General features: G+C 42.5%; 1 protein-coding gene across 5 annotated transcripts in view; it reads left to right on the top strand.

Annotated features, from left to right (window-relative positions):
* Nucleotides 1-27,615, top strand: part of ARHGAP23 (Rho GTPase activating protein 23) — a 104,373-nt gene that overhangs the window by 13,756 nt on the left and 63,002 nt on the right. Inside the window, exon 1 of one of the 5 annotated variants that reach the window (XM_074224094.1) lies at nt 23,021-23,169. The exons of 3 other annotated variants lie outside the window; for them this stretch is intronic. The gene's annotated coding sequence lies outside the window, so the exon portion shown is untranslated. Of the gene's footprint in view, nt 1-23,020; nt 23,170-27,615 lie in introns of those variants that run through there. One more of the 5 variants, XM_074224095.1, reaches the window with a different exon arrangement.

Here is a 27,615-nt window from a genome sequence, read left to right as displayed (position 1 = left end):
CCCTGGAGTCGGGAGTACCCGGGTTCAAATCTGGTCTCAGACACTTAATAATTACTTAGCTGTGGCCTTGGGCAAGCCACTTAACCCCATTTGCCTTGCAAAAAAAACCTGAAAAAAGAAAATCTATAAGGAATGTTTTTGAAAGGATTAAATTCAACAAGAAGGAGGTTGAAAAAGTTGATTTCTATGATCCCTTCTGTGGTAAAGATTTTATGATCCTATAATCATGAGTCATTGTGTCAAAGTAGGTAGAGAAATGGCCTTGGAGCCAGAAAGACCTGGGTTCAAATTCAGTCTCTGACATGTTGACTGTGATCCTGGACAAGTCAATTAGCTGCCTATAGTTAGAAGACAGACTAACTTGAAAAGTGAGTGTCTATTTGCTTTGATAGAAGGGATTTCTTCACCCAGAAGCATTCTATATCAATAAAATCACAGATCCAGGTACTATCCACTATATTTATATATCACACTTTTTTTAGTCATTTCCTAAATGAAATTAATCTTTCCTCCTTACCTCCTCACCCCCCCCCCCAATGGACTTGACACTCCTCTTGACATAGAGGCAGCTAGCTAGGTGTTGGTGGTATAATAGGGTAGCTAATGGATAGAGCACTAGGCTTGGAATCATCTTCTTGAGTTCAAATCTGACTTCAAACTAGGTGATCCTGGGCATGTCTTTAATCCTGTTTGCCTCAATTCCTCATCTGTAAAAACGAACTGAAGGGTGAAAAAATGACAAACAACTCTAGTGTCTCTTCAAAGAAAATCCCAAATATGATCACAAAGAGTCAGATATGATTGAAATGACTGAACAACAGCCACAATAAATCAATTAGCCAACAAGATTTTTAATTATCCTTTAATTAGAGTGCATTTATTAAGAGCCTTAACAGAACAAAACATTCCTTCTAAAAGTCTGTAACATCTTCCCACAAGTACCATCAGATTATAGGAAAAAGTAGGCATAGAAAATGTGTGGCAAAGGGATGAATTCGCTCCTCTTGGGAGTACCTATGCCAGATTCCTCTAGATGTTTCCCTCTTGGGACATGGTATAACTTTCTGCTGTACCTGAAGCTCACCTTTCCTCAAATGTATCTAATTTAACCTTGATTCTTTTTTTTTAGGTTTTTGCAAGGCAAACGGGGTTAAGTGGCTTGCCCAAGGCCACACAGCTAGGTAATTATTAAGTGTCTGAGATCGGCTTTGAACCGGGGTACTCCTGACTCCAGGGCCAGTGCTTTATCCACTACGCCACCTAGCCGCCCCTAACCTTGATTCTTGATGAAGACATTGCATGAACTATTATAGGGACATTGAAAGGACTAGGATGCCACTGGAAAATCTCAAATTATCTGACATCAAAGTTCACCAGGTTAAGGAGGGGAAGAAGAAGGAGACAAGAGACACAGAGGGTTCATACCCAGAATAATCTTCTCACTATTCTTTCCACCCAAAGGATTCCTTCTATCCTTTAGGCTGCTCCATTTCAAGTTGTCTTGCTGATTTTTTTTATAAGTTCTATAGGTTACGACCAAATCTCTTCAACTATTCCTTGGCAAGATCACTCTATTTTATTCAACAATAATTTAATGAATAAAACATTAATTAAGCTCTTACTGAGTGCAAAGCATTATGCTAAGAGTTGGTGATATACATAGAAAAGTAGACCAGTCCCAGCTCTCAAGAAGTTCCCATTCTGACTGGGGAGATAAATATATAGAGAAGGTTTCAGATGGAAATGTTTTATGGTCTTTAGAATACAGCAGCAAAGCAGATGACAATACCTCTTCTTTAATGTTATTTTAACTAATAAAATCATCATTTTCTGATGATAATCATTTGACAGTTGTCCAGGATTTTGGTGATTTCTAGATTTTCAGTATGATGATGTTTGTTCTTCATTTCTGAAGAAGACCATGACATCAGGGAGATGATACCATGACATGCATATGAATTGAATCTGATTGAGGTGGGTGCTGTGCTAAGTCACCAGTCTCACTTTTTCCTCCACAGCCATCTGGATCCAGTGGTCAGATATGAATTTGGATGGCTGGAGATGACTCTGGATGTGAGACAATTGGGGTTAAGTGACTTGCCCAAGGTCATACAGTTAGTCAAGTGTCTGAGGTCAGATTTGAACTCAGGTCCTCCTGACTTCAGGGCCTGTACTCTACCCACTATGTCATCTAGGTTTTCAGTAACTGTGGCTGTGATACCTATAGGAGCATTTGCCAGGCTACATCTCCCAGAGGTTGCTTCCCAATATGAAAGCTGAAGACATTAGACAGAATGCATTCCTGTTTTTAAGATTCAGATCCATCAAAGCCTAAGGGGGAGATGGTGATGCTAATTTGATTTGCCTGTCTAATATTATTACCTATCTTCTCTAGGAACTTCTACTAGGCTGGCATGCCTACTCTGTAGGTGGCAGTTGATTGACCAAAAGCAAGGACTTCCAAAAAGATAACACCAGGCAGATAGAGGGCAGACACAACTGACATGACTGAACAACAGTCAAGGGCAACTAGGTGGTGTAGTGGATGGAGGGTCAATTTTAATCTAAGAAGACTCATCTTCTTGAGTTCATATCTGGCCTCTGACACTAATTGTGTGAGCCTGGACTCACATTTAACCTTTTTCCTCAATTTCTCCATCTGTAAAATAAGCTAGAGAAGGAAATGACTAACCACTCTAATTTCTTTGCCAAGAACCTCAAATGGGGACACAAAGAGTTCAACATAGGACTGAAAATGACTAACAAAATTGATTATGACTTTTTGCATCTATTCTTAAGTGTTTAATTGAATGATTCAATAGAAGTCTTTAGGTATGAGGACATAATAACTTGTTAGTTATTTCAAGTTGTTAAAGTGGTTAAATCAATTGATCTTTACTCTTACAGAGTGTTGGACTTGAAGTTAAGGAAGACTGAACTTGAATTTCATATCAAGTATTTCCTAGCTGTGTAGCCTTGGACAAGTTAGTTAACTTCTCCCAGCCTCAGTTTCCTGTATGGAACTCCTGAATGGAGTTTCAGCTGTGTGTTGATTGTTTAGGGAGGGACTAAGGTCCTGGATTGAAGAGTTCATGCTGCTTTCTTCCTCTAGCACTTCTGCCTCACTTCCCACAAACCTAGAACCTCTGGGATAAAAGGGGGTGTTATTATATAATCATGAATTATTTTAAATTTACTATAGGTATATGTGAGTGTCAGTGTGGTATAGGGGAGAGCTAACCTTAGATGAGATGGTATGAGTTCAAATCTTACTTTTGAGACATATATGACTTTGCTGTTAATCTGGCATAATTTCTTCTTTTTTAGGTTTTTTTTTTTTGCAAGGCAAAGGGGGTTAAGTGGCTTGCCCAAGGCCACAAAAGGGGGTGTTATAAGTCATCAGATAGTACAACCATGTTACATTTGTGGAAGAGAACCTAAGCAACATGAATGTCAGAGAATGTTGTAGGCAGGGACCCTCTTGTTTGACAGATCCTAGGGCTTGGCATGTGTCACCTAGTTTCACTCCCACCCTGCTACCATCATGTTGTGGGATGAGACTTAGAGCTCTGAGATGCATAGTGTCCAGCTCTGCAGCTTCTATGAAATAGCTGAGCCTCTCCTTCATGGGGATCCCCAGTCAGAGATTTCTCTGGACTTTTTATTTTGTATCTTACTTAGATATTTGGTCTCTAGCTTCTCTCCCCTTCCTATTCTTATCTTTTGTCTGAGAAGTCTTAAAATGGGGTCTCCCTTCTACCCTACTCTTCAAGCTCCATTTTGTGGCCTCTCCTCCCTCATCTCTAGCATGGCGGGGGAGGGGGTACTGCCCCAGATGGCCCTGCCTGTTCTATTCATAGCTCAGGCGGCTGACATGGTTCACATACTTGACATTTCTGATGTCTGGCCCCAGGGCTGCTGCCCCCCACCCCTCTCTGCCAGGCTCCTCTTTCTCTCCTCTTAGCCTTTTCACTTCAGGGTTGACAGGGACCTTAGTGATCAATTGGTCCATCCCCCATTGTCACAGAGGAGGAGACTGAAATCTAAAATGGGGAATGACTTGGCCAAGGCCACACAGCTAGTGATTGAATCAGGACTAGAATCCAGGTGTCTTGACTTCAAGCCTATGGCAATGTAAGGTGGTGATGGTGGTTGACAAGAGGTTTGTGTATATGTTTGTGAGTGTGTGTGTGTGTGTGTGTGTGTGGGTTTGTGAGTGTCTGTGAGTGTGTGTGTGTGTGTGTGCTCTCATATTGGAGGGATGGGGAAAGCACCATGGTAAGCACAGTGAATACAAGGAAAGTTAGAAGCAGATCTTGCCCTCCTGGAGCTTATGATCTAGTAGGGAAGACAACCCATACTATTAATTATGGGCTATGCAGGACACATATAAAGTAGATAGAAGGAAACTTAATAAGGAAGGTTTGAACAGTTAAGGGGAAAGATCTCCTTCAGTAAGTGGCATTTGAGCTGTCTTAAAGAAAGTTGAAAGGCTGAGATGAGGAGGGACAGCAGTTGAGGTTGAATATCCAGTGCACAGAACAAGTCCCTTAGTATTTCTGGGTCTAAGAGTGAATACGTAGACCAGAACAAAGAGTAAAAAGACCAGGAATCCAGGAAGGATCCAGGAAGAGTTTTAAATATTAAACAAATGACTGGAGATATTTCCTCCTAGAGGTAATAGGGAGTCATTGTAGTTTGAGGGGGGTGGAGGTGACCTGGTTAGATTTGGCAGCTAAAGGAGATTGAATGGGGAGGGACTTGAAACAGAGAAATCAATTAGAAACCTCTGAAAATAGTCAAGAAGAAAGGTGATGAGAATCTCAACTAAGCCAGAATGCAGAAGAGACAGATATAAGATGTTATGCAGGTTTAAAAAAAAAAGAGATGAAATTTGACAAATAATTGAATATATGGGATGAATGAAAGTGGAACTGAAGATGAGATTGAGGTTTCATGTCTAGTGACTGAGGATGGTGTTGCTTTTACACAGTAAAAGGGAAGTTTGGAAGAGGGAAAGATTTTATTGAAAGAAGAATGACTTCTGTTTTGAATATTTCGAGGCTCCTAAATAAGAACCAAAGGCATTAGGTGATGCAGTGGTTAGACAGCCAGGTCTGAAGTCAGGAAGGCTTATTTTTCTGAGTTCAAATCTGACCTCATTGGGGCAGCTAGGTGGCACAGTGGGGGGCAGATAGGTGGCACAGTAGATAGAGCATTGGCCCTGGAGTCAGGAGTACCTGAGTTCAAATCCCACCTCAGACACTTAATAATTACCTAGCTGTGTGGCCTTGGGCAAGCCACTTAACGCCATTTGCCTTGCAAAAACCTAAAAAAGAAAAACAAACAAATCTGACCTCATATACTTACTATTCATATGAAACTAGGCAAGTCTCTTAACTGTTTCCTCAGTTTACTCATCTGTAAAATAAACTGGAGAAGGAAATGACAAAACTCTAGTATCTTTGTCAAGAAAATCCCAAATGGGTCACAGACCAAAAATGACTGAACAAATTAGAAGTATTTAGTCAGAAATGTCTCATAGGTAACTGGTTATGTGAGACTGGAGCTACGGGAGAGACTGAGGCTAGTTAAAAGGTTCTGGGAGTTATTTGTGAAGGGATAACTGTTGAACAATTCTGTCTAATCAAGGTCTCTTCCTAGCCCCTGACTCCTTCACTTCATAGAAGTGAAGAGGAGGAAAAATAAGATGCCTGGATAATCTATTCTGTTTTGTGCTCCTAGATAATAAAAAAATGTAGTTTCTCTCCCCAACCCTAATCTAGGTCCTGCCATCTGACCTTTCCTATTTTTTCATTTAGGATGAAAACAGCTCAGGAAATGGGATAAGGGATAGGTTAGGAAGGATTGGTAGGTAACAGACAGTTGGAAGTGGACTTTTTCCCCTATCTAGCATGGCGGTCTAACCTAGAAGAATGTGATCTCCTGAGTCCAGAATATTCCTGAACTTCTCTGAGAGGAAATATTCAATTAATTTCAATAAGCATTTATTAAATATATGTGCAGGGCATATGTAAAGGGCTCAAAGAACAAAAACAATCTCAAACAAGAAACATTTCTGCCTCCTAGACACTTACAAAGGGGGAAAGGGAGGGAACAGGATTGTGTAGAGATGAGGAAGGGGAATCATATAAAAAGATATAAAAATCCAGCAGTTCTTTCAGGTTACCAATAACTTTACATATATTGTCTTATTTGCTCTCATTTCAGTGACTCCCAGATCTACATATCCAGTTTTGGTCTTTCCCTGAGCCCTAGTCCTGTTGATCCCTGTCATTGAAAATTTTGAGATGAATATAACATAGGCAACATGTCTTGTAAAACAGAAATCATTATACCTTTCTCCGAACCCATCCCTCTTCTATTTCTCTAGGGCATCATCTTTCTTCTAATTATTCAAGTTCACAATCTCATCCTCCTCCTTGCTGGCTCCTCATTCTCCCTTCCCCCATCTCTCTAATCAACTGACGTATCTGGTCTTTTCTACCTCCACAATTTCTCTGAAGTTTGTTATCTTCTCTCTCACCCATAGAGCCATCATTCTTAGTTCAGATCTTTTTTTGCTCAGTCATCTTTTCCTGTTGTGTCCACCTCTTCATAAACCCTTTGTGGGGATTTTCTTAGGAAAAATCCTGGAGTTGTTTTCTATTTCCTTTTCCAACTCATTTTACTGGTGAGGAAACTGAGGGAAACAAGGTTAAGGGAATCACACAGTTTCTGAAGCTGTATTTGAATTCAACTCTTCCTGATTCCAGGCCCCATGCTCTATACACTGAGCCACCTAGCTGCCCTTAGTAATTTTTTTTTGGGGGGGGGGGTGATTGTAATAGCCTCCTAACTGGGCTACCTATCTCAAATGTCTTCTCAACTTCAAGACATTCTCCACATATCTGCCAAGTGATTTTCCTAAAATATAGGTTTGACTATGTCAAACTTCCTTGCTCTATAAACTCTACTGGTTCCCTATTATATCTAGAATCAAATCTCAACTGCTCCTCTTCTTTGCACTTGAAGCCCTTTACAACCTGATCTCAAACTACCTTTTAGGCTTATTTTTAAATTTATTACTCACCTTCTCTATTCTAAGGTCCAGTCAATTTCATCATCTCGGGTGAAAGCTTCCTTGATCTTCCTAACTGCTAGTGCCTTCTAGCTCAATTCTATTTTGTTTCTGGTTTATGCTCATATACAGCGCCCCAAATCATCCAGTTAGTATAGAAGGCAAGAGGATTTGAATTCTGGTTGTCCTGAATTGAAGTCCAGCACTCTACCAGAAATTTAGGAATCTGAAGAGTGGTAAAAGCCTGGATTCTTATATTCTACAAGGGGTTCCTTGAAGATCAAAAGAAATAATATTTGTAAAGTGCTTACCACAGTGCTCTCACATAGTAGGCACTTAATAAATAAATGCATGTTCCTATACCCTTTCATTGCTCCATCCCACCCAGACAGTCCCTCTCTGCTTTGATTTCCCCAGTGATTGGCATGAGGATAGCTGATGGTAGGGATTGTACTAAACTCAGTGTCTTCGTACTGGTATTTGTGCTTAGGAGATGTTACTATTGGTAAGCCACCTTCTCCAGAAGAGATCCTCAGTGAAGGTGATAATGATTGGCCTTGTGGTTTTAGATGGAAGGAAATGATGCTTGTCCTTGAGAAAGTCTGTTGAGTGATAACAGGGAGGAGAAGGACAGACTGACTTGGGCACAGGCTGGGCAGGGACTGGAGTGAGGGGGTGGGTAGTTTCAGGGGCAGGGCTGAGAACTACTCCTTACCAAGCAGCCTCAGGTGCCCTCAGGAGACTTATGGAAGTTGCTGAGACCTGCTCAGGGAGGGAGGTGTGGCCTAGGTTTGGCTCTCTGTGACTTCTCCTCCTACTCTTCATTGCATATACACCTGTTGCCTGGGTTCATCTATCTCCTGGGAGTCATGAAACCAGAAAGACTTACCAAATGACCCTGATGGCAGAGCAGAGAGACCCTGGTTTTGGAACTCTCCTTTTTGTCTTTTCCAGGTCATCCTGCTGAAAAAGTTGTTTAGTGCAGGGGCAGGAGAGTAAGGGTGCAGAAAATTGAACAAGTGTTTAGTGCTGCTACTTCATAGCTGAATGATGTTGGGCAAGCTTCATCTCTGGCTCTCAATATCTTTATCAGTAAAATGATGAGGTGGGACTAGAGCAGATCTCTGAGGTGCCTTTCATTCTGGGATAAATGACTCCGGGAGGCTCTGTCCTCTAGTTTGGAGGAGATCTTGAGATGTCATTTCTATCATTTCCTTGCCTCAGCAGGGCTGTCTCTACTCCTAAGCCATGCTGGTGTTTTTCTCTGTATAAATATTAGTGTTGTGTTGGGGGTGGGAACTTAGCTTTCTTCTTTTAATTCTTTCCCTTGAAGATCTAGCTTAGCATCCTACATTGTCACTTTAGAGCTGAGGACTTCAAAAAAGTCAACCAATATAACTTCACGAGTTTACCCTGATTTTGCATATGAGGAAACTAAAACTGGAGAGGTGAAAGGCCCAAGATTACAGTCAGTAATAGGGATTTGAACTCATGTGCTATGACTTGTGGGGCAACTAGGTGGCACCATATTCTACAGAGTCAGATCTGAAGACAGGAAGTGTGTACCTGTTTGCCTCAGTTTCCTCATCTGTAAAATTTGCTGGAGAAGGAAATGGAAAACCACTCCAGTATTTCTGCCAAGAAAACCATAAATGGGGTCATGAAGAGTCAGACAGGGCTGTAAAAAGATTGAACAGGTTTAACTCTAAGGTCATTGTAGCTTTCTGCAGCTTTTCTGCCTCCCACTTTAACTGTTAGTCATCAAACATTTATTAAGAGTCTGCTTAGTGTACTAAGCACTGGAGACACAAAGAAAGACAAAAAATACTATCTCTGCCCTTAAGGAGTTCACATTATAACAGAGGAAACAATAGGTAGCTAAATAAGTTTATACAACATATCCTCAGAATGGATAGAAGCTCATTTCAAAAAGAAGGTATTAGCAAAGGTGAGATGGGGAATAACATCTTCTACAGAAGGGGAGATTTTAACTGAGATTTGAAGAAGCCACAAAAATAGGCAGAAATGAAGAGAGAGAGAGAGAGAGAGAGAGAGAGAATTCTAGACTTGGGCCAGCCTATGAATAGTCACAGAGCATTAAAGACAACAGATGAAATATCTTGTGGAACAGCAAGAAATTAGGTAGTGTTACATCTTGAAGTAGAACAAGATTGAAAGAGTAGGAAGGAGTCAGGTTGTGAAGGGTTTTTTTAAAAAATATTTTTTATTTTTTTCAATTACATGTAAAGATAATTTTTAACACTCATTTTTATTAAATTTTGAGTTTTCTCCCTCCTCTCTCCTCTCCCCCAAGTCAGTAAGCAATTTTATTTAGATTATTTATGTATGATCATATAAAAACTATTTGAAAATGGTTTTTAATATTCAAAGAGAATTAACATTTTATATTCAATCCTGGAGATAAATAAACTGGAATTTACTGAGTAAAAAAGGTGACGTGGTTAGATTTGTGCTTTAGGAAAATCACTTGGTCTGCTAAGTGGAGGACAAATTAGAGATTTGATTAGATAAAATTAGATAAATTAGAGATCAGCCAGAAGACCATTGCATTATTTCCAGTATGAGGTGATGAGCCCTTATACCAAGGTTGCAACTATGTGAGCAATAAGAAGGGAATATACAAGAGAGGTCTAAGGAGAAGATTGGCAACAGACTAGATATGTAGGGTGAGAACTGTAAACTCCTGGACTTTTCTGAGCAACTGAATTCAGGATGAATGAGAAATGTGGATATCTGGAGGGTGGAAGATAGAAAGAAATAAGGGAAGCATGAATCTGGCTGATATTAGGGAGGGAAAAATGCCACAATAGTGCCAGTAGGGGGCTCTGGTGTCCACAGGGACCTGACTGTTAATGTGTATTAGTGACGTTACTCATTTTGATCTTTGTTGATAACAAAAGATAAGAACCAATCAACTATTGATACTGGTAACTTAGATTCCTGGAATATTTTAAGCATTATAAAGTATTTCTTCAAAAATCCATGATAGCACAAAATGTTATCTCCATTCTGCAGATGAGAAAAACTAAGTCCAAGAGAAATGAAATGACTAGTATATGTAGGAGCTGGGAATGATACTTCCAACAATATATGTCTAGATGAATATGGATATTTGTACGAACAAGTACACACACATGAATTGCCTGTGTGACTGCATGTGAATGAACATCTAGATAGAGATCTAGACATTTACTTATTAAGTGATTATTATTTGTCAAATTCTGTGCTAAGATCTGGGGATAAGTGCAAGCATACCTGCCCTCACAGAGTTTACATTTCAAATGGAATAAAGGCAATACATGAAATGAGGATGAGAAGACCAGAGGCAATTGTATGGACGCCTGGTTCCTGGAAGCTCACCAATCATACCTGGAGTTCAGTCTAGGGTGGAGTCAGTGAAGGATGAGGATGATGACTAGATTTTAGACATCATGATGAGAAGCTCAATTGGTTGGAATTTAGCCCTGGTAGAACTGGCAAACCATGTTTAACTTCTGCATGAGACAGTTACTTATGTGGTGTTTAATGTACCTTAGACCCCAGAGTTACAAACACAAAGTTCATTTTACCTCAATATGCATTCATTCATTCATTCAAAACTGATTTTTAACTTTTATCTTTTTTTATCACCAAGATTTCTCCCTGAATCCTTTTACCCCTTTCCTACCCCAGAGAAACATCCTTTACAACATAGAATATTTTTCAAAGGAAGATGAAAAAAATCATCAAAACTGATACATAATACATAAAAAAAAATCCTAATGTTATGCAATGCTTCACCTCCATGGGTTTCCTCTTCCTTGCTCCCCATTCCATAGAGGAAAGTGTCTTCTTATATTTCTCTTTTGGGTTTAAGCTTATTTTCAGGTATCTTGGGATAATTCTTTTTGCATTTTAAGTCACTGTCCATGCTGTTTTCTTGACTATACTTTCTTCACTTTGCATCATGTCTTTCTTATAATAGTTACTGTAACAGTGTTATTCTCATAATGCTTAGAAAGTATCCTAGGCATGTGTTACATCTTTCTTTCATGACTTGGAACTTCCTAAAATTGGGATATTATAAATATGCCTTTTCTTTGTTCCTCTGTCTCCCTAATCTCAGTCCTTCAGCTTCCTCCCCTTCATCACTTCACTATCCCTTCAGGCTCATCTTTGTCTTTGATCCTTTTTAAGAATATGAGAGACGGGCAGCTAGGTGGCGCAGTGGATAAAGAACTGGCCTTGGAGTCAGGAGTACCTGGGTTCAAATCCAGTCTCAGACACTTAATAATTACCTAGAGGTGTGGCCTTAGGCAAGCCACTTAACCCCATTTGCCTTGCAAAAACCTAAACAAATAAATAAATAAATGAAACTCTAATTTAAAAAAAAGAATATGAGAGACAACATCTGTCCAATCTGTATTTAGACATACCCAGCTTAGCCACAAGTGCATGATTATCAGAAAGACATAATGAAGGTAAGGAGCATGTGGAAGTATTTTTTAGGTAGTAAAAATAACTTGATTCAGGGGCAGCTAGGTGGCACAGTAAATAGAGCACCGGCCCTGGAGTCAGGAGGACCTAAGTTCAAATCTGACCTCCCCTCATGTACTTAATAATTACCTAGCTGGGTGACTTTGGGCAAGTCACTTAACCCCATTGCCTTGCAAAAAATAAAAAATAAAATGACTTGATTCCCTGAGCTTCTCCAATCCACCAGCAAGTATTTATCAGGTGCCTACTAGGACAACAAGCACAACCAAGTATAGTGTTGAGTACTGAATAATACAAAGAGAAAACAGAGCCCTTTTTGTCCTCAGGGATCTTAATTCTATTGTTCAGTCTGATTGTGATCCTATTTGGGGTTTTCTTGGCTAAAATGCTGGAGTGATTTACCATTCTCTTCTCCAGATCTTTTGCTGTAGAGAAAACTGAGGCAACAGGGTTAATTGTAGTTTGGGGGTTTTTTTGGGCAAAGATACTGGAGTGATTTGCTATTTCCTTTTCCAGCTCCTTTACAATTGAGGAAAGTGAGGCAAACAGGTTTAATTGGAGTTTTCTTGGCAAATATAGTCTCTTTTTTGCTTTTTCCTTCTCTAGCTCATTTTAACAGATGAAGAAACTGAGGGAAACAGTTAAATGACTTGCTCAGCATCACACAACTTGTAAATGTCTGAGATTAGATTTGAAATCAGGAAGATGAGTCCTCCTGATTCCAGGCCTGGCAATCCATTCACTGTGTCACCTAGTTTGCCATCTTAATCTATCAGGCAAAAAAATTTATACATATGTAAATCTATAAAGATAAATATAAAGTAATGAGGAAGATACTAGTATATGGGGTATTAGAAATGGCTTTCTGAGAGTGACATTTAAGACTAGTTTTAAAGGAAAATGGAGATTTTTAAGAAGGCAAAAGTGAGGAGGGAGTGCATTCTGGGCAAGGAGTACAGCCTGTACAAAGGAACAGAGTGGGAAATAGGGTGATATGTATGAGGAACTGTAAGAAGGTCAGTTTAACTGAACTGGAATTTAGAAAGTAGAGATAATATATAATAAAGCTGGAAAGGTAAATTGGAGCCATGTGAAGAAGGGCTCTAACTGTGGAAGAGAGGAATTTAATTTTAATCCTGCAGGAACTATTTGGAGTTTATTGAGTAGGAGAATGACATAGTCAGGTTTATACTTTAGGAAAATTGCTTAAGCAGCTAGGAGGTGGATGAATTGAAGTGTGAAGTAGGGGCAGAAAGCCCAGTTAGGAAGAAGCTATAGGGATAGTCCAGAAGAAAGATGACCAGGGCCCACAATAGTGTGGTGGCTATGTGAGTGAAGAAGAGATGTAATAAATGATATGGAGAAATGATAAAATATATCAACGAATATGTGGCGTGAGAGAAAGGAGATCCAAAGACAGGATGGGCCCAATTATTGAGGAACTCTGTTCAAACAAGGAAGCTAGGTCATATGTCCCAGGAGACAGAAGGAAGAAAAATAAACAAGGGCAGTAGTTATGTAGTAGAAAGGGATGGACTCAGAATGAGAAGATTGATTTATGTACAATTTCTGCTACCTGCCGTCTTTTGAGCCATTCATTTCCCTCACTGGACCTCAGTTTCCTCTTTTGTACATAATGGATTTGGACTGCATCTATAATCTCTAAGACCCTATCCAACTGACAGCATATGACAGAACAACCATAGAATGGGGGTGTGGCTTGTGAATATTGGTGCTGGAAGGGAGGAGGAAGAAAAGAGGAGGAAAAAAGGGAAGGGGAGGGGATAAGAGGAAAAGGAGAAATAGGAAGAGGAAGAGATGAAAGGGAAGGTGAAAGATGGAGTTAATCTGGGAAGGCTTCCTGGGAGAGGGGGAGGGGATTCAAAGCAGGTCTTCTCCTCCCTATTCCTTAGATGACCAAGAAAATGCCTTTATGTTTATTTTGTGGTAGGACTCAGGACTCACCCTTTCTGAAACTGCTTATTTCCCACAGACTGTGGGCTCCATGGTCATCTAAGCCTTGTGGGGAAATGCTGATCATTTCCCTCCTCCTGCCTTCTGTCTCCCCTCCCCTTCCTTGACTGTTCTACTTCCCCTAAGGCCTCTCCCCCTTACTTCTACACTGGAGAAGTTGGGGGGGGGGAAGGGAGCAGATAGAGGACAAGGTCAATCTGGCACCTTCTCCATTCTCCTCTCTCTATCCTGAGAACCTTAGATGGATGAAGCCTTAGTCCCCCATAGATACTACAGGAGAGGCCTGGGATTACTTGCCCAGAGTCCCCTTCTATTATAACCCTAGTGAATTAGCTCAGTGGTTATTGTGGGGTTATCACTCACACTCTCCCAGGTCATGTGGGTAGAGAACCAACTCAGTGACACTGAAAATGTGACATTATATTTGAATGTAAAGTCATCTGTGTGTATTTAAGTTTATTTGTGTGTGCATGTATCAGTCCATTTTTGTGATTTTTTTTCTGTGTGTACCCGAGTGTCTGTATGTATATCTCTGTGTCTGAATGTTTTTACTGTGTCTCAAAGTCCTTGCAAAATACAATAGAAATAACTTTTACATCATTTGTTGTTTTGGGTTATCTATGCCAGTTTTTACTTTCTGATTCCTTCCCATATCTTTGCTGGGATAATTAATATATGCCTGTAGATTGCAATTTACCCTCATCCTCATATCTCCACCTTCCTAGTTCCATTGTTCCAGAATCCTGGGGTAGAACTTTCTTCTTCCAAATACATGCATCTTTTCTCTACAATCTAACCAGAGTTAGAGAATGACTCCATTGTATATATGTGTGTGTATGTTTATTTATTTATTGACTTAATTAAGATTAAGTGACTTGTCCAGGGGCACCAGCTAGTAAGTATTAAATGTTTCAGATTGGATTTGAACTCAGGTCCTGACTCCTGGACCAGTGCTCTATCTACTGAGCCCTCCTGTTTGCCCAGAGAATTTTTATATTACACTTCATTTTCACTGGCTATCTGTCTTGCCTGAAATGCTCTCCCTCCTCATCTCCACCTTCTGGTTTCCTTCAAGTCTCAGCTAAAGCCCTGCTTTCTACAACAAACCTTTCCCAGTTCTTCTCAATCTTAGTCCCTTCGTTTTGAGATAATTGCCAGTTGATCCTATTTATATCTTGTTGATACAAAGTTGTTTGCATATGGTCTCTCCAATTAGACTTCAGACTTCTTGAGGACAAGATCTGATTCTGGCTCTTTCAATCTCTCACTGGTGCTTAGTTGAACATAGAACCTGGATCTTAAGAGGCCTTTATAATTGCTTGTTGATTTAGTGATTGATAATGATTGATAATAGTAAGTGCCATTAAGTGTTTGTTGAATGAATGAGTGAAAGAGGGCAGAAGGGAACTAAGGCTGATCCTGTGGGGTCATCGAGAGTGGCAGCTGGTAGTCAAGTCCTGATCATGAGCAGAAGTTAAGATAAAAATTGAACCTAGTTGTTACCCCAGGAATCTTGAAGAATATTCACTCAGGTTGCCCAGTGTGTGGGAAGAGTGACCCGACAAAGCAAATCAGAGGGAGACTTAAGCGTCAAAGGAGAACTCAGAAACCTGGAAAGGTCACAGTGGTGATCTCCTGGCCTCTGGGCTCCTTTGCATTCTGTGACTTGGGAAGGAGATGGGTTGGGGGTGGGGAGAGGGGTGCAGGGAGTAGATAGTCTTGCTTGGCCGGCTCAGTGGGTTGGCCTGTTGGAGCACGTTGGACAGGGGAGCCACGGGACAGGCAATGCTGGGAACCAGGCACCCTTTGTGGGGTAAAAGGGCGGGGAAAGGACTGAGGGGGTGGTTGCCCTTGAAGGAGGAGACTGGGGCAGGGGTTTAGAAGCTTGAGGATCAACATAGATGGAATTTCTTTGGTATCACATTTTGTGCATGCCTGTTGAGTACGCAATTGATTTGGTTTGTAGAGCTAGGTGTGAATTGGAATGTGTGTGTGTGTGTGTGTGTGTGTGTGTGTGTGTGTGTGTGTGTATACAGACACCGGTCTGTATATTAATCCCTTGTGATGCTCTATAGCTGATAAAGTATATTTAATACTCTCTCTCTCTCTCTCTCTCTCTCTCTCTCTCTCTCTCTCTCCCTCTCTCCCTCTCTCCCTGTCTTCGTTTCTCTTTCTCTTTCTGTCTGTGAGTCTCTCTGTCTCTGTCTCTCTCTCTGTCTCCCTGTCAGTCTCTGTCTTTGTTTGATTCTCTTTTTCTAATATGTAGTTATTTAGGATTATTTGTCTTTGGACCAAGCACTTGGGGTGCTTAATGGAGTTACATAACCCACCCCCAACCCATACTGAGTTTGCATTTCTGGGAAGGGAAGGGGATCAGATTGAAGGAAGGAAGGAAAAAGGGTGATTCCTGATCCTTGGGGGCCCTTCACTCTTACTTCCTGTTCCCTCCCATTTGTCAGCTACTATCAACATTCCCAACACCCTTTTTTTTTCTCACTATCTCTTACCCTTAGGCTAGAAGGAAGGTCTCCTCCTTCTTCCAAGGTCATCTCCTTCATTCTCCAGTCTCTGTGCAAGACTTCCTCTCCTCCCCACCCCAACCCCAGCTCAACCCAAAGGAATGTCTGTCAAAGTGGCTCCTGAGTCCTTGCCTCAATTAAACCATGTGCTTCATACAAGACACAGGACAGCTCATCCCTTGCTCTCAGGTATCCCTAATTTTAAAGAGGTAAAGAATTTTGTTATAAATGAGAGTGGAGCTCAGGTTCACTTCTACCCCAAAGCTCTAAAAGAAAAGGTCCACTATGGGACAGGGGAAAGAAATCCTAGATTGAAAGTCAGGAGGTTCAAATGAAAAACAGTAAGGGGCAATGACCACTTTATATTTTGAGCCAAAAAGACCTGAGTTCAAATCCTACATCTGATCTTTCCTAGTAGTATGAAAACATCTTCCTGCCCCATCCAAGGTCAGTTGTTTACCCACAATGCCCTGATGCTTCTGTATCATTAATATTATTTTGCTGACTAGTCTTGTTATTTTATTAGGGATAAGGAGCCCTCAGTGAAGAACTTCTACCACAGAAGACCAGTACCTTTCTTGAAACTTATAGTTTTGGGAGCATCTAGATATGCAGTGGATAGAGCACTGGCCTTGGAGTCCGGAGTTCAAATCTAGTTTCAGGCACTTACTGTGTGACTCTGGCCAAGTCACTTAACCCTAGTTGTCTTCCTCCCCAAAAAAGAATTTCATGGGGAGCAGCTAGATTGTGATGAGCATGGCTCTGGAGACGGGGGATCTGAGTTCAAATAAGACCTCAGATACTTACAAAACTGTGTGACCCTGGGTCACTTAACCCCTATTGCCTCCCCACCCCCCAAAAGAAACATAGTCTTGAAGAATTTTTGTTGTTCAGCAGCCTTCGTTTTCAAAGAGGACCAATGACACATAAATCACTGATGAAAGTTGGGTGAAGGTGGATGAGCAGCCCTGAAAAGGACTTGGCAAATCCTCATATAAGAGATGGAAATTCTCCCTGAGCATCCCATAACTTTTGGAGAATAAATGAGATAAGGAGACAGTTCCTGAATATCCAGAAAAGAAAGGTGATCACAGAGAGCCAGCATGACAAGAACAGGTCATACTAGACTAAAGGGATTTCCATGTCTGACAAGGTTACAAAACTGTAAATCATAGGAATGTTCATAAAGTCATCTTTTTTTTGAAAAGAAAAATTAATCAAAATTTTATTAAGAAAGCAATATTTTCTTAGTTTAATATTTACATTATGATATAAAATGTTACAATTTGAGTTTTTGAACAGAAATTTCTTTTTTCTTCTTCTGCTTTTTTTGTGTTTTCTTGGCATCCTGTATTTGCATTTTCACTTGATCTTGTAACTGAGAAAAGAAAGCTTGAGATGACTTCAAGACCTTGTCTTTTCCTTCATCCTTTAGCATAGAAGCTTTGCCTGCTTTACAAGGCAGTGGGGTTAAGCAGCTTGCCCAAGGTCACATGGCTAGGTAATTATTAAGTATCTGAGGTTGGATTTGAACCCAGGTACTCCTGACTCCAGGGCCTGTGCTCTATCCACTGAGCCACCTAACCTCCCCCATAAAGTTATCTTTGAAGGAAAAAAGAAGAGATGTTTGTTATATAGGACCAATTGAACTATTGTTCACATCTCAAAATATTCACTAATAAGTTTTAATGTCAGTTCATAGGTCTCAGTTTAGTTCCCTAGGGATCTTTGTTTTGCCCAGTGTTGTTTAACATTTTTATCAGTGACATGGGAAAAGGAGTAGACAGAACTATTCTAATTTTCAAATGATACCAAGCTAGAATGGGTAGGTAACAGTAAGAAATTTGAAATAGCTTGTCCTTCATTTTTTTTTTAAGTTTTTGCAAGGCAATGGGGTTAAGTGACTTTCTGAAGGTCACACAGCTAGGTAATTATTATGTGTCTGAGACTACATTTGAACTCAGGTACTCCTGACTCCAGGGCCCTGGTACTCTATCCACTGTGCCACCTAGCTGCCCCTTGTCCTTCATTTTCAAAGAAGACTGTGATATCAGGGAGGTGATGCCATGATAAGCATGTGAATTTAATTTGAGTGTGTGTGTGGGGGTGCTACATCACCTGCCTCACTTTCTCCTCCATAATCCTCTAGATCCAGTGGCCAGATATGAATTAGAACAACTAGAGATGGCCCTGGATTGGAGGCAGAGTTAAGTGACTTGCCCAAGGTCACACAACTAGTAAGTGTCAAGTGTCTAAGGTGGAGGTGTTGGGGGCGGGGGAGAGATTCATATTCCCATCCTCCTGACTCCAAGGCCAATGCTCTCTACACTGAGCCACCTAGCCATCAAGAAATTTAAAGAGATCTTGAGCAGGTAGAATGTTGGATTAAGTGAAATGAGATTAATTTGGTAGGGGTAAAGGTAAAATCTTCCTCTTAGATTTAAAAATCAACTTTGTGCATACAAGAATGGGCAGGTGTGGCCAAACAGTAGCTGGTCTGAAAAAAAAAGATGTTTTGGTGGATACACATTACATATGAATTGTGTGATATGATAGCTGAGAAAATTAATGCAATTAATTTTAAGGCTACATTAAGGGAAACTGTGCTCTCAGTTATGAGGATAATAGCTCTGTTATACTCAGTCTTGATCTGGAACTCATTTTGAGGACATTGATAAGTTAGAGAGCATGTTAAGGAGGAGAATTAGACCTTGAAATCATATCACAAACAAAGCACAGTATAAAAAACAAACCAATAAGCTAACAAGGAAAAAAGGAGGGGCATAGTGGATAGAGCACCAGCCTTGAAATCAAGAGAACCTGAGTTCAAATCCAATCTCAGACACTTACTGGGTGACCCTGGGCAAGTCACCTACAAAAAAAAAGGCTCAATATCCAGGATTTAGTGAAGAGACAGTTCCACTCTACTCTGACAATCAGATCACATTTGGAGTGCCACATTCCAATTCTAGGTGCAACAATTTAGAAAGGTTTGTTAAAGGAATGTTAGTAGGATGGTAGTAGAGATGTCCTGTGAGGATAGTTAAAGGAACAAGGGTTGTTTCACCTGGCAATGAGTAAATTTGGAGGACATGACAACTGTCATGTGGAAGAAGGAAAAAAAAAAAGTTGTTCTGCTCAGCCAAAGAGAACGGAAGTAGGAGCAATGGGTGGAAGGTGCAAAGTAACAAATTTAGACTTGATGTAAGGAAAAATCTATATCACTATCTAAAAATGGAATGGGTTATCTGAGCAACTAGAGGGGTAAGTGAAGGTCTGAAAACAATGAAGTGTCAAATTTTTAAGATGACATTATATTATTCTAAAGAGAGCAATTGCAGCAAGAGGGGTTGGTGTTAGATTGCAGAAAAAGACTAGATCCCCTCCCCCTTGATACCAGTGCTAAGAAAAGGGGGATCAGCATAAGACAGATGAAAGTATAATAGTTTCTCATCCCTTTTTCCCCAGGAAGTTTCCCTTATTCATTCCTAGGAGACTAGATTGTATTGCCTTAGGAGAAAAGAAAGTAGGGGAGATAACCAAATAGGATGGGTGCCAGAAAGTCTGCTGGGTCAGTCTTGGTTTTAGGGGGAGAAGGATTTTGGAGAGGTCGTTGGGTGGGGGGAGGTGGGGCGCCTGTAGCAGGAAACCTCAGAATAGAATCTTAGTAACGCCTGGTATTTTGAAGTGATTGGCCCCCTTCCCCCACCTCTCTCTTTTGCCCACCCCACATTCCTTTCCCAGAGGAAATGCTGAGGCTTGAGGAAGAGAGACAAGAGCCACCAGAGACCCCTCCCCTTTCTTTCAGATGGTGAGCCTCAGTGGCCCTTCCAAGCAAGTCATTCTAAGAGGCAGTGGGAAGGAATGGGATGGGACTAGACTTTCTTCAACCCCACCCCTCACCTCTGACGGATTAGAAGAACTGGCTGAGCATCACACATGGTTGTTACATTTTAAGGAACCTCTCAGCCTAGGATGGAATGAAAACACCAACACCTTCCTCTCTACTCCCCCCTCCCCCCCAAGGCCTTGGCATGTCCCTGACTCATAGCATTTAGACCCATAACTTTTTTTTTTTGGCTAGGCGGTGTCTAAGGCCGGATTTGAACTCAGGTACTCCAGACTCCAGGGCTGGTTGTTCTATCTACGGCACCACTTAGCTGCCCCTAACCCATAGCATTTAAAAAAAAAGTTTCCTTCCTTTCTCCCCTTACTTCTTCAGAACAGGGAATAGGAAAAGCAAAGTTTAAAGGTATGGTAGATTCCTAGGACAGGATATTTACTCTCAGGATTCCTGGAGGGCAAAGAAAGATTGGATGGGTCGGCCGAAGGGTGGTGCTGGTAGTGGTGGTGGTGGGGGACTAAGAGAAGAGGCAAGTAGATGAATCCTCTGACACTCAATGTTGCAAGTTTGAAAGAGAAAGTATGCTTTCTGTAGGCAGTAGGTGAGTGGAGGTGGGGAAAGGATGACTATTTGAGGGCCCTTCTGGAGAAGTTCTGGCACGGATAGAAAGTTACCTTGAGAGGATTAAAGTCAGGGAAGGGGAGTGGGATCCCCAACCTGAAATTCTTAGAGGTGCTAGATTCCCCTAAGAAGTTCTGGGATGGGAGGGGTCCGAGCACCAGGCTTCCCTTGAGCACTGGTTTTCCCTCCCCATTGCTGAACTATTCCTTCTGTGTCCTGAATCCCTCCTGACTCAGCCCCTGTAGCTGCCCTCACTCTTCCCGTCCCAGCTTCCGCCCCCCGGGGGTGGGGGTGGGGGTGACTCCTGCACAGGGGGCCCAGCTCAGCCTGCAAACAGGAAACAGGAGAACAAAACAACTCCCAGCCCAGGCCGCCCAGGCCTCCCCCACATTCCTCATCCTAACCCTTCCTCCCCTCTTCCATTTCTCTTCCTTCTTTAATCTCTCTCTTCGAATTCTTTTCACTCTTCTTTACCTCAGTCTTCCCCCACCTTCTGTTCCTTAGTTCTCTCATTCTCTGTCTCAGTCTCCCTTACACTATCCTATCTGTCTTTATGACAGTCCCTTAAGTCTCCCTCAATTCTCATTCCCCTTTCCCCTACTCTATCTTAAGTCTTTTCATAACCATTGAGTTTCTAGTCTATCTCTCTCAGTTCTCTCAGTCTCCCCTCTCTGCCTTCAGTCCCTTTCAAGCTTTGGCCCTTAATCTAAATCTCTCTGTCTTTCAGTCTCCCCAAATCCTGTACATTAATCTCTCCCATTCAGTTTTACCCCTCTTTGGCACTCCAGTTGCTCCCATCTCTCTCTTTTAGTACCCCCCCCCAATCCCTCTGTCTTCTCTCTACCCATCATCCTTCAGTTTCTGCTTTTCTCCTCTGTACTTGTACTCCTCAACTTGGAGTATTGACATAAAAAAGTGACAATAGCAAAGGGACAGCACTATAATAACTCCTGGGAAAGGTAACCAGTTTGGATGATAATTGGCAGCCTTGGTCAGGGGGTGATGGCTGCGGGGCTTATACTCTGATCAGTGGTTGTTCCAGATAAAAATTCTCCCATCCTTTAAGATTTTTCTCTAATTTTTCTCCAGAAAGTCCAAATTGAATTGAATAGTTGATCTTCAATGTGGAGCTGCCTTTCTCTCATCATTCCTCAAAAGCCTGATCACTCTCCCCTCACTTGGGAAGACTATCTCAGATCCTTGTTTGTAGAAGGGTAGGGGGGTCTGGAAAAAGAGGGGAGAAAGACATGATCCTGACCAAAGGCCCATCCCATAAACATACTTAGGCTTAGTTACTGACAGTTACTGGGGGAGAAGAGAAATTTCTGAGAGTAGCTGACAAGAAGATACTCCTGAACTGAAATGATTTCATTAACATTTAGGGGTGCTAAGGGAATGAGCTTCAGTTTTCTCCTAAATCTATTATGGTGAGATATGGGGAGCATTGACAGATGGCACTGTGGAAAAGGTGGAGTGCTGCCTACTTGTCCCCTTGCCACCTCTGGGAGCTGGGTGGGGTCTTCAGGTTGGTTTCTTTAGGTAGGTAGGGTTGGGGTTTATGTGTGTGTGTGTGTGTGTGTGTGTGTGTGTGTGTGGCAATGTTTACAATTCTTCTGGGAACTACTCCGGTACAAATACCTAGGCCATGTTGGGCCTAGGGAAATGGATGAATGAAATCATATAATGATGCGTCTCTATGGTGTGCTATGGTTCTAGTATGTGCCTTGGAGAGGGCTCTGTGGTGTGGTGTGTGTACAGTGGGTACCTACAGATTATGTGTAGTATCTGTGTGTGTTTGTGAAGTTTGACAAAATGCAATGAATGTGCAAAGTGAATACACATCTGGGCAGTGTTGTATGTGAGAGTGTGTGAGTGTGTGTGTGTGTGTGTGTGTGTGTGTGTGTGTGTGTGTGTGTGTGGCAGCAGCAGCGTGGAGCTCCCTGGGCGGAGGGAGGGGAGGAGAGAGGGGAGGAGGGTGGCCTGGGTGGCCGCGCTGCCGGGGCCGGCCCTGGGCTGGGGGAGGCGTTTGCTCCCTGCCTGAGTTGCTGGCGTGTCCGGGCTTGGGAGCTTTCAGCTGCGAGAGGCTCAGGAGGTTGGGGCGCCGCTCCCGGGCCCTTCCCGCCCCCCACCCCGCTCCTCTCCGGCCCCAAGACCCCGGGAGGCTCCCGCTGGCTCAGCACGGCTCAGCCTGGCTCAGGAGGGCGGGGGCCAGGGAGGGGGCCCCCTCGGGCTCGCCTCCCGGGGGAAGCGGGCCGGGGCTGGGAGCAGGAGCTGAGCGGCCCCGGCCCCGAAGGAGAGGCGGAGAGAGAAGTTGTCCCCGCTCGGGGGAATGCCGAGCACCCCCTTCCTCCGCGCGTCCGGCTCCGGAAACCCGCGCCCTCCCCGCCGACGGCTCCCGGGGCCCCGCAGGCTCGGCGCCCGCCCTGGCCGCCCCGCGCCCCCGCGCCGTGTCTCTGGTGGGCCGGGCGGTGTGGCGAGTGGAGCGGGCCCGGGGCGGGGGCTGGCGCTGCGACCGGCCGATCGGAGTGGACTGCAGCTCCCCGGAGCCGCGCTGCCTCTGGCTTCCGAGCCTCCGTCAGGAAGAAGGGCGGCTGTCGGGGCCCCACCGTCGGGGGACCTCGACTAGGGGCAGGGTGAGACTTGCGGCCGACTCTGTTGGGACGGGGGGCACCGAGAATGCCCAGAGACTCTGTGGATTGCTCCTGGAAGCAGCACTGATGTTTTGAAGAGTAACGCTGAAGGCAGATGATGGTTGGCCCTTCTGTGCCATCTCGCTGCCAAGGACAGCCCCCAAGCAAACGAGTCTCACGATACATAGGAAAAGGGTGAAGGGGAGATGCTTGGGGTTTGTGGGGTCTCTCGGGGTCTTCGGTGGTTAGCTAATGGCCTTCCAGAAACTCAGTTCCTCTTTGACCCCTAAGTGTTTCACACTTACTAGGAATTTCACCATCTAACTGGGCATTGCTGCCCTCCAGCCCTAAAGTTGTCTTCTTGGATTAAAGAGGGAGGAACATATTTGGAGAGACGTGCTCAGACAAAACATCAGGGAAACCAAGCAGGGTGAACGATGGGTTGGTAGGCACTACTCTGCTTGGCACTGTTGATGAAGGTGCAGATAGGTTCTTTGACTGGCAGCGGCAATGTGCTGAGGTGGCAGAATGACCCATCAGTGAGCAGTGACCTCAGGGCAAGGGACAGAGAGGGGTTTGGGGGGTAGTGTGTTTCTGATGTCCGGGATAGACCAGGCTGGTAGGGCATGAGTCACAGTGGGCATGCTGCCCAGCATGAACTCTGTGCTCTCTGCAATGACCTCGTTATTCTCCCATGTGCCAACTGGGGGGAAGGGGGACCAGGATTCCTGAGTTTGGTTCCCTGGCATTGCCATCCACCACATGCACAGCTGCCTCACTTGTAAAAGATTCAGATAACTGCATAACTCTAGAATTCATCCCCTTTAATATCTCATATCTAGATCTTTATTTCTTATATCTAGTGTGTGTGATTGGGGGGAGGGGGTTGAATTTTGTGATAGAATGTCTTTATGTACAGTGATTATTATAGGTGAGACCAAAATGACAACCCCAAGAATGTTGACCAGGAAGGGAAGCCTGAGAGAAAAGGAGAGAAAGGGGGAAAAAAGAGAGACACAGAAAAGAATGGCGGTGGGAATGAAAAACTTAAAGTGAAAGATCTGTTCTGTAAGTCAGGGTGAGACTTAGTGGACTGTTGGCAGCTGCCAAAACTTTGGGTGTGTGGGCATCAGGGGCACTGCCTATGAAGGGACCTGTCAGGGCCACTTCCCATCCTAGGGACAGCTGTGGGTTTAACTATAATCCAGGGGGACAGCATAGGGACAATGGAGAGCTGCAGAGAGCCTTGGCAGTGAGGTTGGGGTGGGGGGGGGGGAGGGATGGCATCATAAATCCCTGAGGATGCCTAGGAAGTCTGTGAGGATTGGGGTGGAGAATTTATAAGTATGAGCATCCTCCTTTCCCCTAGTCTTGTTTCATGATAGGAAAGGGCTGTGTGTTCTCCATCGAGGCCTCCTTCCTCTCCCTACCCCTGGTCAGCAAATATGGGGAATCCTGGAGATTTTAAATCTCCTTAGAATTCCAGGTAAATATTTTCCTCTTCCCTTCTGCTAGAGATAGAGTTATTGAGGCCCAAATTATCCATGGTGCTGCGATTGGGAATTGGGGCTGGGGCAGGGATAGTGTTAGTAGTTTTAGATCTCTACTTCCCAGAGTCTATATCAGAGGATCTGACTCCGGAGAACATGAAAAGAGATATCACAAAATCACAGAATCTTGAAGATAGACGAGACTTCAGAGGTCTAGCCTTATCTTCCCTACAGTGCTTGGAATTCTCTCTACAACTTTTTTGTCACTATTTGAATACTTCTTTGGCTGGGGAGCTCATGACTTACTCCATTCCATTATTGTCCTGCTGTAATTGTTAGACAATTCAGTTCCTCACAACTAAGGCATCTGATGTTGAATCCTGAGCCAGAACACTTGAGTTCTAATCCTGGCTTTGTTTCTTGCTGCTTGCAATTCTTTGGGCACATTCTTGTCTCCATTCAGTCTTAGGTTCCTAAAATGTAAAAGGAGGGGCTTGGGAGAAAGGTTCCTTAAAATTTAAGTGACCTAATTCTAGGATAAGAAGTACAGTGTGTTTTAACATTGTATTTTTCTTTTCTGTGTATTTAAATTTTTTTCAATTTTTATTATTTATTTTATTTATATGCTATATTATCAATATGTTAATAATATATTTATATCATCATTATTATTTTCAGTTTTTATTTAATTGTAGCATTTTTTTTTCACAGTTTAGTTTAAAAAAAAAGACTTCCATTTGATGGTGGTTCCTTCCAAAAGAAACTCTCCCTTTTGTTAGAGAAAAGTGCTTAAATAAAAACAGCTGATTTGGAGAATTTGCCTAACAATGTATACTGTATTCCATCCCAGTAGGCCCCTCTGTACTATGAAGGGAAAGGGACATAGTTCAACTTTTTCTTGGGTCTCAGTTTGTTTTCTTCATTTGCCAGTATCTGCAAAGCATTATAGTAGAAGTGAACATTCAGGAGTCAGAATACCTGTGTTTAAATCTCTGTTCCTTATTATTATTAAATTCCTGATCCTTATTAGCTTTGTGTCATTGGGCAAGTCAGCTAACCTGATTCAAACAAATGAACAACAAAATGAAAGGGTTGTCTTAGATGTTTTCAGTCAAGTATTTACTTTTAGTGAGCTTTAATTTTCAGCTTATATCACTCTTTCAATTCAATATATTTTTTTTGCCTTTGATATGAAAAACATTGTGCCAGGTGCTGAGATAACAAAGAGAAGGAAGGAAGGAAGGAAGGAAGGAAGGAAGGAAGGAAGGAAGGAAGAACGGAAAAAAAGAGCTCCTCCCTTCAAGGAGCTTACATTCTGTTGAGGTCCAGGGAGGTACAAATGGACACAGATGCAAAGTAATACAAATGAATTTTAAGAGAGGGTGTAAGGAAAGATCAATTGTAGAGCACAGGCTCTTGAGCTGTGCTTTGGAGGAATTTGGGTTTCTGAGAGGTAATGGTGAGGAGTGAGAACTTTCCAGAGAATCTCCTGGGCACAGTCATTGAGGCAGAAGATGGAAGGAGGTGTCCAGGTAACAGTTAGCAAGTCCACTGGACTAAAACAGAGAGTTCATAAGAAAGATAAAATGAAATGAGTGGAAAGGTAAATAGGAGGAGCCAGATTGTGAATGGTGCTGGTTTTGTACTTTATACTAGAAGCAATAGGGAGCTAAAGATGATTTTTTTGAGTAGGGAAGCAACATGTTCAGATTTATGTTTTAGGAATGTAAGTTTAATTGGAAGATTAGAGAAGTGGAAGCCTAGGCTTGGGGAAATTAATGAGAAAGCTATTACATCTGTGTTCTGCAAATACCTTTTGGATGGAGAAATGAATCAATGAATCAATCAACAAATCTCTCAGACATTTAGGCAGCAATTATTTTAAGCTTCACCTTTAATCTAATTGGGAAGATCTTAAAAAAAACTTAAGGAGGGAATGATAGCAGGACAGTTTGTTCCACCTCCTTCTCCTTCCACTGCCTCCCCCAACCCTTCCTAATCCCTTCCCTCCTCATTCCAAACAGCAGCAATTGCATTGAAAGGGATGAAAGGTATAAATGTGCAGGGGAGGGGGTATGGGTTTTTTTTCAGAGAGGAAGTGATGATGATGGTGCAGAGCAGAAAGTACCTAGCCAAGGCGTAATAGTTTGGAAGGGTAAGGGTTCCTCCTTACCCTATAAGCTTTAAATTGAGGAGAGACATGATGGAATTCAGTTAACATGCAGGAATTAGTTCTAATTAATTATGGCTAAATTTTCAGTATTACTGTAGAGGCTGCATTGTGAGAGGAGGCCACATGAGAAGGATGGAATGAGGCAGTATTTGGAGTTCAAAGGACCCCATGGGTGAAGGAAGAGAAGGAGGAGGAAGAGGAGGAGTGTAGAATCCACAAAGAGGGATCTAAGGGTCAGAGAAATATCTTATTGTCCTTTCTCTTGATCACTATATCTTTCCATTATCTCTCTATCTCCTTTCTTTCTTTTCATCTTTAATTTCCATTTCTCAACTCGTCCTTTCCTTGTTCTCTCCTTCTTTATTTTACACTCTTCCAGGTCCCTGTTTTTTCACTTTCTGTCAAACTGTTTCTCCCCCCTCACAACTTCTGTCAGATCCTTGAATCCTCCATGTGTGCAGTTTTGAGTATTTAAGGGAGTGAGTTTTGTGAATCCAAGCACAAGAGTTCTCTCTCCTTCCTTGAGTAAACTTTTCCTTTCCTTTCGCTATTTTACTGGCTTCTAGTCTTTTTGGGGGGCAAGGCAATAGGGTTAAGTGACTCGCTTAAGGTCACACAGCTAAATAAATATGAAGTATCTGTGGCTGAATTTGAACTCAGGTCCTCCTAAGGCTGGTGCTTTATCCCCTGAGCCCCTGGCTGTCCCTAGCTTTTGGTCTTACTGGGATCACAGAATCAGAGACTTAGAGCCAGAAGGGATCTTAGAGGCTGTCAAGTCCAACCACT

This window comes from Macrotis lagotis, chromosome 2 (genome assembly GCF_037893015.1).
Source record: "Macrotis lagotis isolate mMagLag1 chromosome 2, bilby.v1.9.chrom.fasta, whole genome shotgun sequence".
Classification (NCBI taxonomy): domain Eukaryota; kingdom Metazoa; phylum Chordata; class Mammalia; order Peramelemorphia; family Peramelidae; genus Macrotis; species Macrotis lagotis.
The sequence above is the reverse complement of the archived record's forward strand: the minus strand, read 5'-3'. Positions and strand labels throughout refer to the sequence as shown.